We start from the raw sequence: 11465 nt of genomic DNA, 5'->3' as shown, positions 1-11465 counted from the left end.
TTCTTTGTCTTCCTTGTATATTTTTTTATGCGGTTCACATTTTAGATCTCTCACAAGCACAAAATGAATCCCTGAGTTCTCACGCTCTTTTAAAAAGAAAAAATAATAGGAAGAAATTCTTTTCTCCTCCCACTTTAGGCCCTAGACTATTGGGTCTAAGTATGTCATAGCGATTGGGCCAAGCAGTGGAACCCGGAAGGAAAAAATCACTTTTAGCTTGCAGGTCAGAAATTATTCACATCAGATAGCCGTAAAAGTATATAAAATTTATATCTTTTTTTATGTAACATACAGAAATGTACATATGTACAAAAATATAAATTTTTTCAGCTATTATGTTGAGAGCGGTTATATAGTGTCATTTTCCCAACCAGAGGGATTCTATTGGTTCGACAAAATGAACGATTTCGGCTTGAGAAAGTTAATGAAAAATTAACTTAAATAGACACCTACCCAAGCGCTTAGATTTAAAACAGCTGGCGAATGTATAAAAAATATGTATAATCCATATATAATATATGTATACTCGTGTATAATTATTGTATAATCTATGTATACTTGGCTAGAAAAAGTAAACAGTAAATTTGACCGGCTATATGTATAAAAATTGGCTCATTCTATGTCATCACACCATAGGGATCTTCATGGGATGCAACAAGAGCTACTTTTCGCTATCTTCATACTCATCTCGTATAACCTGATAACCAAATATTATATGTAACTAATCAGTGTGTAATGATAAAGCAGCAAAAGAGAAATATATTGAACGAGAACGAAAAGTTAACATAGCTTGTCAATTTAGTTACACTAGTTTTAGTGTACGTGCGTTGCACGTGTTTGTTGCGTCAATAATAAAAAATTATTTATAAACTATATTTTTCATTATATAAATAATATTAATATCGTCTTTAATAGAATTAAAATAGTTTTGATTAAAAAATTTGAACTAAATATAAAATAATGTGTCAACATAAGTTGCTTCGTATTTACACAAACTTTGAAGAAAAGCTTTTGTTAGAATTTCTAACTTGTTAAGAAATTGGAATCGTGAATAGTTACACAAGTTAAATAAGGAAAAGATTTATAAAAATAAAATCCTACTCAAATTTAAACTCCTGCATATTAGGAGTTTTTACATAGTGCAAATAAGGAAGAATTTAATAAATAAAATTTAGTTGATTTTAAAGTCCTATATATTAGGAAAATAATTAATATACAATTACAATTTTGTCCAATGTGATATCAATTTTTAAAGGGGTAAAAAAGACGAACGACACCAGCATTTCCGCATCTGCGGTCCCAACTCTCTGGCCCATTTTCGCAGATGCGGGACCGCACCTGACCGCAGATGCGGAAATGCTGGAGGCAGTGAGGTTCTTTTAAATCGGGGGTTGGGTTCATTTCAACCTCATTTTCTTCCATTGGAGCCGATTTGGAGCAACTTTGAGGTGCCATTTTCACCACCAAGCATGAGGTAAGTAATTTATGTTAGTTTTGAGTTAAATACATGATTATATACGGATTTGGACATGGAAATTTGTAGAAAACTTGAGAGTTTGAGGGAAAACCTAGAAAATTGATATTCTTGGAATTTGACCACGATTTTGGGTATGGAATTAAGAGAAAATGATATATTTGAGTTCATGGAGTCAAGGGCAAGCTTAATCTTCAAAAAATTTCGGAATCCGGGCACGTGGGCCCGATGGCGTTTTTGTCAACCTTTCGATCGGGGTTAGGAATTGTTATAAATTGGATTAATATGAGTAGTTTATCGTATATTAATGCATTTGCATAATCATTGGCTAGCCCGAAACAGTAATATGATGAATCAATGAATAACAACTGAGACTGAGATATGATATGAAATGAATGTATATGACTGAGTGCGAAATATCAATAAAAGCAGTAAAGTGACAGCAAGAAACGATCACTATGGGTCCCACAATACCAGCATAAATCCTAAACATGATATCTAGCATGCTTGACAGCTCAATTACTTTATCACATGATAAAAATACGAATATCAACAAGATATTATCACTACACAGTATAATGGAACCAACCAGGTCACAATTCTCACGGTGCACGCTCGCACGCCCGTCACTTGGCATGTGCGTCACCTCAATACCAATCATATAACACATAATTCGAGGTTTTGAACCCTCAGAACCAAGTTTGAAAGTGTTACCTCAATCCGGGCAAAACTCTACTCCGTAATGCCTTTGCCTCTCAAATCGGTCTCCAAACATCCCGAATCTAGCCAGAAGCAGTACAATACAATTAATATAGGCTAAAGGGATCAATTCCACGAGAAAACTACTAATTTATAGCCCAAAATCCGAAATCGGCTCAAACCCGGCCCCCGACCCATGTCTCTAAATCCGACAAAAGTCACAAAACCTGAAAGCCCATTCAGTCACGAGTCTAACCATACCAAATTTACCAAAATTCGATATCAAATGGTCATCCAAATCCCCAAAATTCATTCTCCAATTCACTAGCCTCAAATCCCCAAATTTCACTTCAACACCACATAATCTAGGTGGAAAAAACAATGGGGAAACAAGATTTATGATTAAAAAAAATTGAGTAGAAGAAGATTACCTCAATAATCCCCTCGAAAATCCTCTCTAAAATCATCTAAGTCCGAGTCCAAAATGTTAAAATGAGACTAAAATTGCGAACCCTTGTTTTTAAACATTCTGCCCAGGCTTTTCGCACCTGCGGAACCGCTTCTGCGGTTAAATTCTCGCTTCTGCGGAAGCCACTTATCCAGCTGCCTCCGCTTATGCGATCACTGGACCGCATCTGCGCATATCGCAGGTGCGGGAAATCCATCGCACCTGCGCATCCAACCCACTTATGCGCCCTCCAGCCCGCTTCTGCGACCATCACATGTGCGGGATAGTCTTCGCACCTGCGACCACTGCTAACTTCTCCCTTGGTCGCTTATGTGATTCATCCGCCGCTTCTGCAGGCTCGCACCTGCGGTTCCCACTCCGCAGGTGCGATTGCACCAGTAGCAACAAACTTCAACTACTTCTCAAATCAAACTCTAAGTCCGTTAGCCACCCAAAATAAACTAGAAGGCCCCTGCGACCTCAACCAAATATATCAACAAGTCCTAAATCATGATACGAACTTAGTTGAATCCTCAAATCACCTCAAAAATATGAATTACACACGGATTCAAACCTAATGAACCTTGAAACTTCCAAATTCTACCAATGACGCCGAAACCTATCAAATCACGTCCGATTGACCTCAAATTTTGCACGCAAGTCATAAATGACGCCATAAATCTACTCCAACTTCCGAAAATCCAATCCGACCCCAATATCAAAAAGTCCACTCCCGGACAAACTTTTCAAAATTCCAACTTTCGCCAATTCAAGCCCAATTCTACTAGGGACCTCCAAATCACAATCCGGACGCGCTTCTAAATCCTAAATCACCTAACGGAGCTAACAGAACTATCAAATTTAAATTCGAGGTCGTTTGCATATAAGTCGACATCCGGTCAACTTTTCCAACTTAAACTTTCAATTAAGAGATTAAGTGTCTCAATTCACTCCGAAATCACTCCGGACCCGAACCAACTAACCCGATAAGACTTATAACAGCTGTAGAACACAAAAGAAGTAGAAAATGAGGGAACGAGGCTATAACTCTCGAAACGACCGGCCGGGTCGTTACAATCTATCTATCTATACTATATTAAAAAGTACGAATACCCGTAGTGAAATGTTGTTCGCTTTTTTTACCCTTAAGAATTTAATTTCATACTAGACAAAATAGGCATTTAGTTATATACCCTAATATTTAAGAGTTTGAAATCAATTAAAAATTTACTTATTAAAATTTTATTTAAAGAACCCTATTATTTAGAAATAGAAATCAACTAAGAACTTTTATATCATTAAAAATTCTGATCCTAATAAGGGGTATCCGCATTAGTCTAGAATTCTTTTACCTAACATTATAAGATGCAAAAGCATGACAAAATAAAGGCTTGGTATAGCCAGAAATTTGGGGTAGCAACTGTGATGAGACACAGAGAAACCGAAAAACTTGTCGCCATGAAATAGGGGTGTGCATTCGATTTATCGATTCGATTTTGACCTTTATCGATAATTACTTATCGATTATCGATTTGTTCATATGCTTATCGTTATCGTTTCAATAAGGTTTCGATTTTTTCGATTTCGACTTATCGATTTTGGGGGCTTATCGATTCGGTTATCGATTACACCAATAAAAAAATTTGCGGGATTCCACGAAAAGTATATCGCTACAAATGCGCCTAACTAATATGGACAAAAAGAAGCTAAAATAAGACGAACACCATTTATAATATAAAAATTGTGTCAACAAGCACATGCAACAAAACTAAAGTAAGGGATCAAATGTATGCCACCAACACTCCAACGGTATAAAAAAAACAAAACAAAAAACACATCATCACGGCTAATTCTGTTTTCCATTAATTTGAACTTCATTCCCTTGATCTTTAAATATGATCATTCCTTAAATGTGGTAGAGGAAATAATAGGGTAAGGGACTTAGGGTAAAGGAAAGGGTATAGATTAGGGAAAATAATATTGTATAGCCGCTTTCAAAATAGTAGCGGAATATATATACATTCTATATGTTATATTAATCTACACAAATAGGTAATTACTCATTTAACAAGTGTCTACAGTCTAGGGGTGTGCATTCGATTTATCGATTCGATTTTGACCCTTATCGATAATTACTTATCGATTATCGATTTGTACATATGCTTATCGTTATCGTTTCAATAAGGTTCCGATTTTTTCGATTTCGATTTCGATAACAAATAATTGATTCGATTTATCGATAAACCGATTCGAATGCACACCCCTACCATGAAATACTTTCAGCATGCTAAAAACCGACTAAAGCGATCAAACTGTACCGAATTTTAGTTTTTCTTTTTAAAATAAAATTGTAGTGTTTTATATAAATCTACAACCGTACCGATAATTAAAGTTGGTTTTTTTATTTTATGAAAAATAGACGAAAAAATACCGCCTGTACCGAATAAACTTACATGTGAAAAATATATTTATATATTAAGTTTAAAAATAATAAAGCTTTAAATTTTTCCTTGGGCCTTGGAATTATGAAAATGATTACAAGCCAACAAGTTATTAAAATCAAAATACTAATTTTTAAACCTATTTAGCTAGTCTTACTGAAACTAAATTAAGCATGTTCACTAGCAAGACAGAAAGTATTCTAGCGATTATGAGTACCAAACTACAATGTATTGAATATGTTTCCTTTAGTATAATTTAGATTTGTCTTTGTGAATATTTAATCTTCTATAGACTTTATTCTTGAGTCCCAACTTGGCTAATATCTTTCTATTCATGTGATTTATCTTTTTTGTCTTTACTTAGTTTCTTTTATGCTGCTGTAGAGTAGTTGATATATCTATAGATTCTATACTCTGGCCATCTTTCATATTTCTTTATTTACCGCCGTTTAAATAGTAAAACTGTCTAGAGTTTTGCTAATTCCTATAAAAGTATGTATACTATTGCATTCTACTTTTAATAGTAACTTTTTACATGACATCTAAAAAAAACTACCGAAAATTAACTGAACTGTATCGATATCGAAGAGAAACCGATATGATCGGGACGGTTTTAAAAAATCTAACCAATAGAATAACTGAAAATTTGGTATTGTACATATTTTATAAAATAATTGACCGAGCCAAACCAAACCATTGACACACCTAGACGTATGTATGTATTTTTATTCTTTCTTCCTAATTTTGCAGTTCTTTATCTTTTTTGTTACATCTTCGATTCTTTTTTCTTTTGTTTGTAATAGATTACTAAAAATATGTTAAAAGAACTTATGGATTATCAATAACATATTAACTCCTATATTACCGGAGGACTTATCAAAGGATTATATTATATTTAAAGCACAAAATCCCTTAGTGAAATATTGTTTAATTTTTTACCTTTAAAGTTAATTTTGCACTAGACAATATTATAATTTAATTAATTTTTTAATATTGAAGACAACCCACAAACACAATATTTAAAGGCAACCCACAAACACAATATTTATAATATTGTAAAAAAATTCATATAGTATTTCATATTAGTTAAAGAGCAAGAACAAGTTGCATTTGCTCGCAAGAAGAAAAAAAAAAGCATCTTGTGAGTTAGCTAACGTGTTGTGTCTTCTAGAATGAACTTAAGAATACATATAAACATATAACTCTTCAAGAATGTTTTTCGAAAAAACTCTTTAATCTTCAAAGGTTAAATTAGATTTAGGGACGGAGATAAAAAATTCACTATTTCGATGAGAATATAAAAGAGACCGTATAAAAATATTGAGAGAATAATCTCTTAAATTTCTTTCTTAAAGAGATTCACAATAGTGGCAGCTAAATTTGTCACTCATATATTCTCTCTTTAAACTAAACTCTTACTTTGAAAATCTACATAGTGAATGGTGTTATATATTTTCGTTTTATGATACTATTTGCATGTGAGATGTATCTAATTTTCTCTATCTTATTGAAAAAAAGTAAAATTTGCTTTTCCGTATATTTCCTTAACCACTTCTTATCCAAAGCAGCATGATACGCATTTTACATATGATTTTTTTTAAAACAAATTTTTTTTTTGAGAGTGAAGCCACACAGCAATTTACCAAGAGTTTAGGACTCGTTTGTCCGTAGATATTTTATCCTTTCTTCGATTTTTTTTTTTCAAAAACGTGTTCGTCCATGAAATTTTGCAATTTTTTGGAAATTTTTCGAAAATGAGTTTTTCAAAAAACCACTTTTTCAAAATTTTCAGAAATTTTTGATTTCCCACTCACAAAAATTGTAGTAATATTATTTCAAATGAAATGCATGTCCAAACATAATTTCAAATATTATTTTTCAACCTAACTCCAAATACTATTTTTTTTTCTTCAACAATTACACTTTTTATGTCCAAACGCATACTTAGTTTTTAACGAGGTGATGCAAATGATGTTACATTAAACAATTAACAGTTTTAACTTTGTTATTTTTGGCAGGATTTTTTACCCAAAAAAGTAGGCCAAAAGAGCTTTGAAACATTACACAAAAGTTCCATCAAACTTTTCGAGGAAGAGGTTCCACAAGAGAAGAAATGTGTTGATAAGAAGGAAACAAAGACAAAGAGGGGAACAAAGTGTTCCTATAGTTCAAAGTCAAATACTAGAGTATGCAAAGGTAAATTAGTTGTTTATTTACCTTTTATTTTCTCTAGTATGAATTAATTATATATATATGTATATTGTATAGGTGGAGGGGCTCGAAATGCTAAAATTAGTGATAATAAAGAGGAAAGGCGCAAAACCTGGAATTCTCAAACATCAAGTTTTAACAAATACATGGAAATGCTGACAACAGAGGATTGGAATCAGCTTGCTCTTGTAAGTTAGTTGCACTCTACATTTACTTCAGCGAAAATAAAATACATCTTTTATTCTTCTCTATACACAGAGGCGGATCCAGGATTTGAGGCTTATGGGTTCCTACCGTAATTTCAGATTAATATGAAATAATAACTGAGTTCACAATCAGATATTTACCAATATTTAGTGAATTTCTTAATATAAATACAGAGTCTACGCAAGAGTTACTGGGTTCCCGGAAACCCGTAGTCCATGCACTAGGTCCGCCCCTGTCTATAAATAACAAAAATAAATTAAAGGTGGGACTCCCCTCAGATACACACTAGTCTCATGAAACTAATGCCTCAGATTAGTAGCGGAGCTAGGAATACATTAAGAGGGAAGTTAAAATATAAAGAAGTAAATGAACGAGCTAAGAGAATTCAATATATATATATATATATATATATATATGTTAAATAAATTTTGACCTTTCTACGTCCTGCATAGGGTGCGAGTTGACTCCTCTTGGCAATGGATGGCCTAGATAAGATAAGACATTTACTCAATGCACAGTTTTAAGCCTTGAGCTCATGTCCATCCAATATGTTCCAAGTCGCTTCGTGCAAACATTTCACCTTAATTAGGTTGTCTGCAAAGAATTTTCTTTTTTAAGTATTTGACTACAGTCTAACCTCTTTATAGCAACATCCCTATATAACAATACTTTATAAAACCAAGTTTTTTCGGAACCAATTTTCATGTTATGTTATAATATATGTTTTCTATAACAGCACTTCGCTATAACATGCAAAAATATTCGGAACAAACGAGGCTATTATAGAAAGGCTTGACGGTATAACATAGATAGTATGTTATTATCATGTAACTAAGAATTTGGTTACTTCTGGATAATTAAAGTAGTAAATACTTTTACCACCTGTTTTTTTTTTTTTAAAAAAAAATTAATTTTAACATTTTAGATCTATTATCCATAATTTTCATCTTTTAATTCTAATTTTAATTTTAAACATTACATTTTTTTTGGCTTACCATACATACCTTAGGCCTGATGGGCAAAACACCCATCTTGCTCCTGGATCTTCTAAAACACTGAAATCACTGTACATATTATTGTTTCTTTTCAAGAATGCTCTTTGGAGGCTAAAATACTACTACATTACATGGTACTAATTTATATATGATGACTAAAACATAGTAATATAATGTAAACATGAACAAGACATTTGATAATTTCTTCTTTTTACTGTATTTCCCCCCCTAAATTTTCAAGTTATCTTTCGTCACTTGTCTAATATGTATTGTTAGGTTGATGGGAACATAGACTATGTGAGTAGCCAGTTGGAATTTGCCAAGGGTTTGGGAGAAACAGCTCAGAGGCTTGCACTTACAAAAGTGTGTAGTTTGAATAAATCTTTCCAAAATTCCCCTCCTATTTTTCCTAATACTTATCGGGAAAGATTTGATGCTAAGATCAAAAAAGGAAAAATGGTTCATCAAGAGAACCCAAAGACTATAAATTTTGAAGATTTTTATGCTCAAAGAAGAAATAAAGGTGTCAATATCTGTGAAAAAAGTGTGAATTCCAGAGGAGAAATGACCAAAATTTTGGGAAAAAGCAATAACCAATCTAGTGGCCTAAACTTTCAGTTCCAAAATATGACCATTATGAACCAACAACAACAACAACAACATATCCAGTGTGATCCCACAAGTGGAATCTGGGGAGGGCGGGATGTACGCAAACCTTACCCCGAACTTTATGGTGTAGAGAGTACTAGTATGAACCAAGTGAGTCCTAATTATTTCCTTAGTAATAATATGAAGGAACAGAATATATGGCCAAGACATTATAAGCCAAGAGCAATAGTTCATCCATCCAAGATTATAAGCCCATGCAAAAACTCTGATCAGAACATGCAGAGAACATCAGGGTCCGCGCCGTCTTTCTCTTTCATGAAATTGCTAATGGGGGATGAAAATTGCTCCATATTGACTGAAGAACTAAATGCAAAACAACAGTTCCTTAGCCCAAGGTGGGTGCAGCAACCCCAGCAAATATCTTTTATGGATCTGCTGACAAGAGAAGATCATGAACTTGAGATGCTTGATTTGGATTCTGCTAAACATGTCTTTTGATGTTCCTTCGCCCTGAATTGATTGTCAGTTTTAGTTTTTGATGGTGTAGTAGACTAATTATCAATGATAAACTGACGCTGTTTGATCCTAAACGGCAATATGACAAAATGATCTCTATTTAGCAATGAATGGATCAACTGTCTTGGCTGCAATGCTTACCTGCAAATCATATATATATATATACAACTATGCCTCAATTGATCATAACCAGTCGTAAAAATAGCCGTCCATTTAATATTTTTAACTAAAAATAGCCGGTGGATATCTAACTGCGGAATTCTATAGAAAACATGCAAACTCCCTTACCAACGACTAACTGTAGAAGCCATGATCATCAAGAGTTCTCTTTCAGCTTGCATATCATCATCAAAATCAACCGTCCTTTTGATACTTTCAACAACAATCTACGTCGCTTCTCTATATCTCTGTCATTGGACTTGACTTTCTCTTCTCTCAATTGCTTCTCCCGCAGCTCTGTCTTCTTCTTCATCTCTTTCTCATTAAACACTTTCCCGAGAACTTGTTGTTGGGATTTCAAGATCACGTCATCATACCATTGCTTAAGCATCGCAACCTGAAGTTTTTTGCGTCTTTTTCCAACTCCTTAACATCAATAATATTATAGGAGTACCAAGAACTTGTAGCACCGATGATAATCATGAGTTCTCTTTCAGCTTGAATATTATCATCAAAATCAACCATTCTTTTTATGCTTTCAATGGCAATCCGAGCCGCTTCTCTATCTCTTTGCCGTTGTGACTTGGCTTTCTCTTCTCGCAACTGCTTCTCCCACAGCTCACTTTTCTTCTCCATCTCTTTTTCATCAAACATTTTCCGAGAACTTGTTGCTGGGATTTCAAGATTACGTCCGTGAAGCGTTTCTTCAACATTGTAGCCCGCAGTTCTTTGTTAGTTTTTTCCAACTCCTTAGCATCAATGATATCATAGCTGGTATCAGAGATTTCTCTTCCTGCAGCAAACCATGTGAAGAAATAGCGTTAGTAATATGACAACGATTAGATAAATAGACATGATTAATACAGATAACCAAGAAAAAATTGTATGGTCTTAACAAATTTTCTTTCAAGGTTTTAAGTCATTCTATGGTATAACATTATCTAATATCTTAAAATTTTGTGTTAAATTATTCAAATACTCATATCTACTAATAAAATATTTGATAACTATAACCAATGTAGCGTATTGGAACAAAATGTTAATGTTTTGTTAACTTAAAAAAAATCTTACTAATATAAATAATTATGAGTAATAGAAAAAGTTCTGGGGGCCTAAAGCAAAAGCTTTAATGGTCTTACCCTAGAGCCACTCATAGTACTTTTGGCTGAGAATTACAAAAAGGTGTCATAAGTATAATCCTAGACAGAACGATGGATGCAACAAGAAGTAGTACACCATAAGGTCTGAACTGCTTCTCCCACAGCTCTCTGTCGTTGTAACTTGGCTTTCTATTCTCACAATGCTTCTCCCACAACTCAGTTTTCTTGTTCATCTCTTTTGTATTAAACACTTACTCGAAAAACTGTTGCTGGGATTTCAAGATCACGTCGGCAAAGCGTTTCTTCAATATTGCAGCCCGAAGTTCTTTGTTACATTTGTAGCTTTACTTTGTATCAAAAGAAAAGTAATGACAAAAATAAAGTAGTTGCATATATATATATATATATATATATATATATATATATATATATATATATATATATATATATATATATATATATTAGGCATATTAACCTTTTCCCATCTTATATGGGAAAATGACAATTATGGAATATTCCTAAACTAATCTGAGTAGTTACTTCTCGACTAAGTATGGAAATTAACTTACAAAACCTAATTTGTTTCCTCATGCTTGAAGTCTTATT

The sequence above is a fragment of the Nicotiana attenuata genome, chromosome 1 (genome assembly GCF_001879085.1).
Source record: "Nicotiana attenuata strain UT chromosome 1, NIATTr2, whole genome shotgun sequence".
NCBI lineage: Eukaryota > Viridiplantae > Streptophyta > Magnoliopsida > Solanales > Solanaceae > Nicotiana > Nicotiana attenuata.
The sequence above is the reverse complement of the archived record's forward strand: the minus strand, read 5'-3'. Positions refer to the sequence as shown.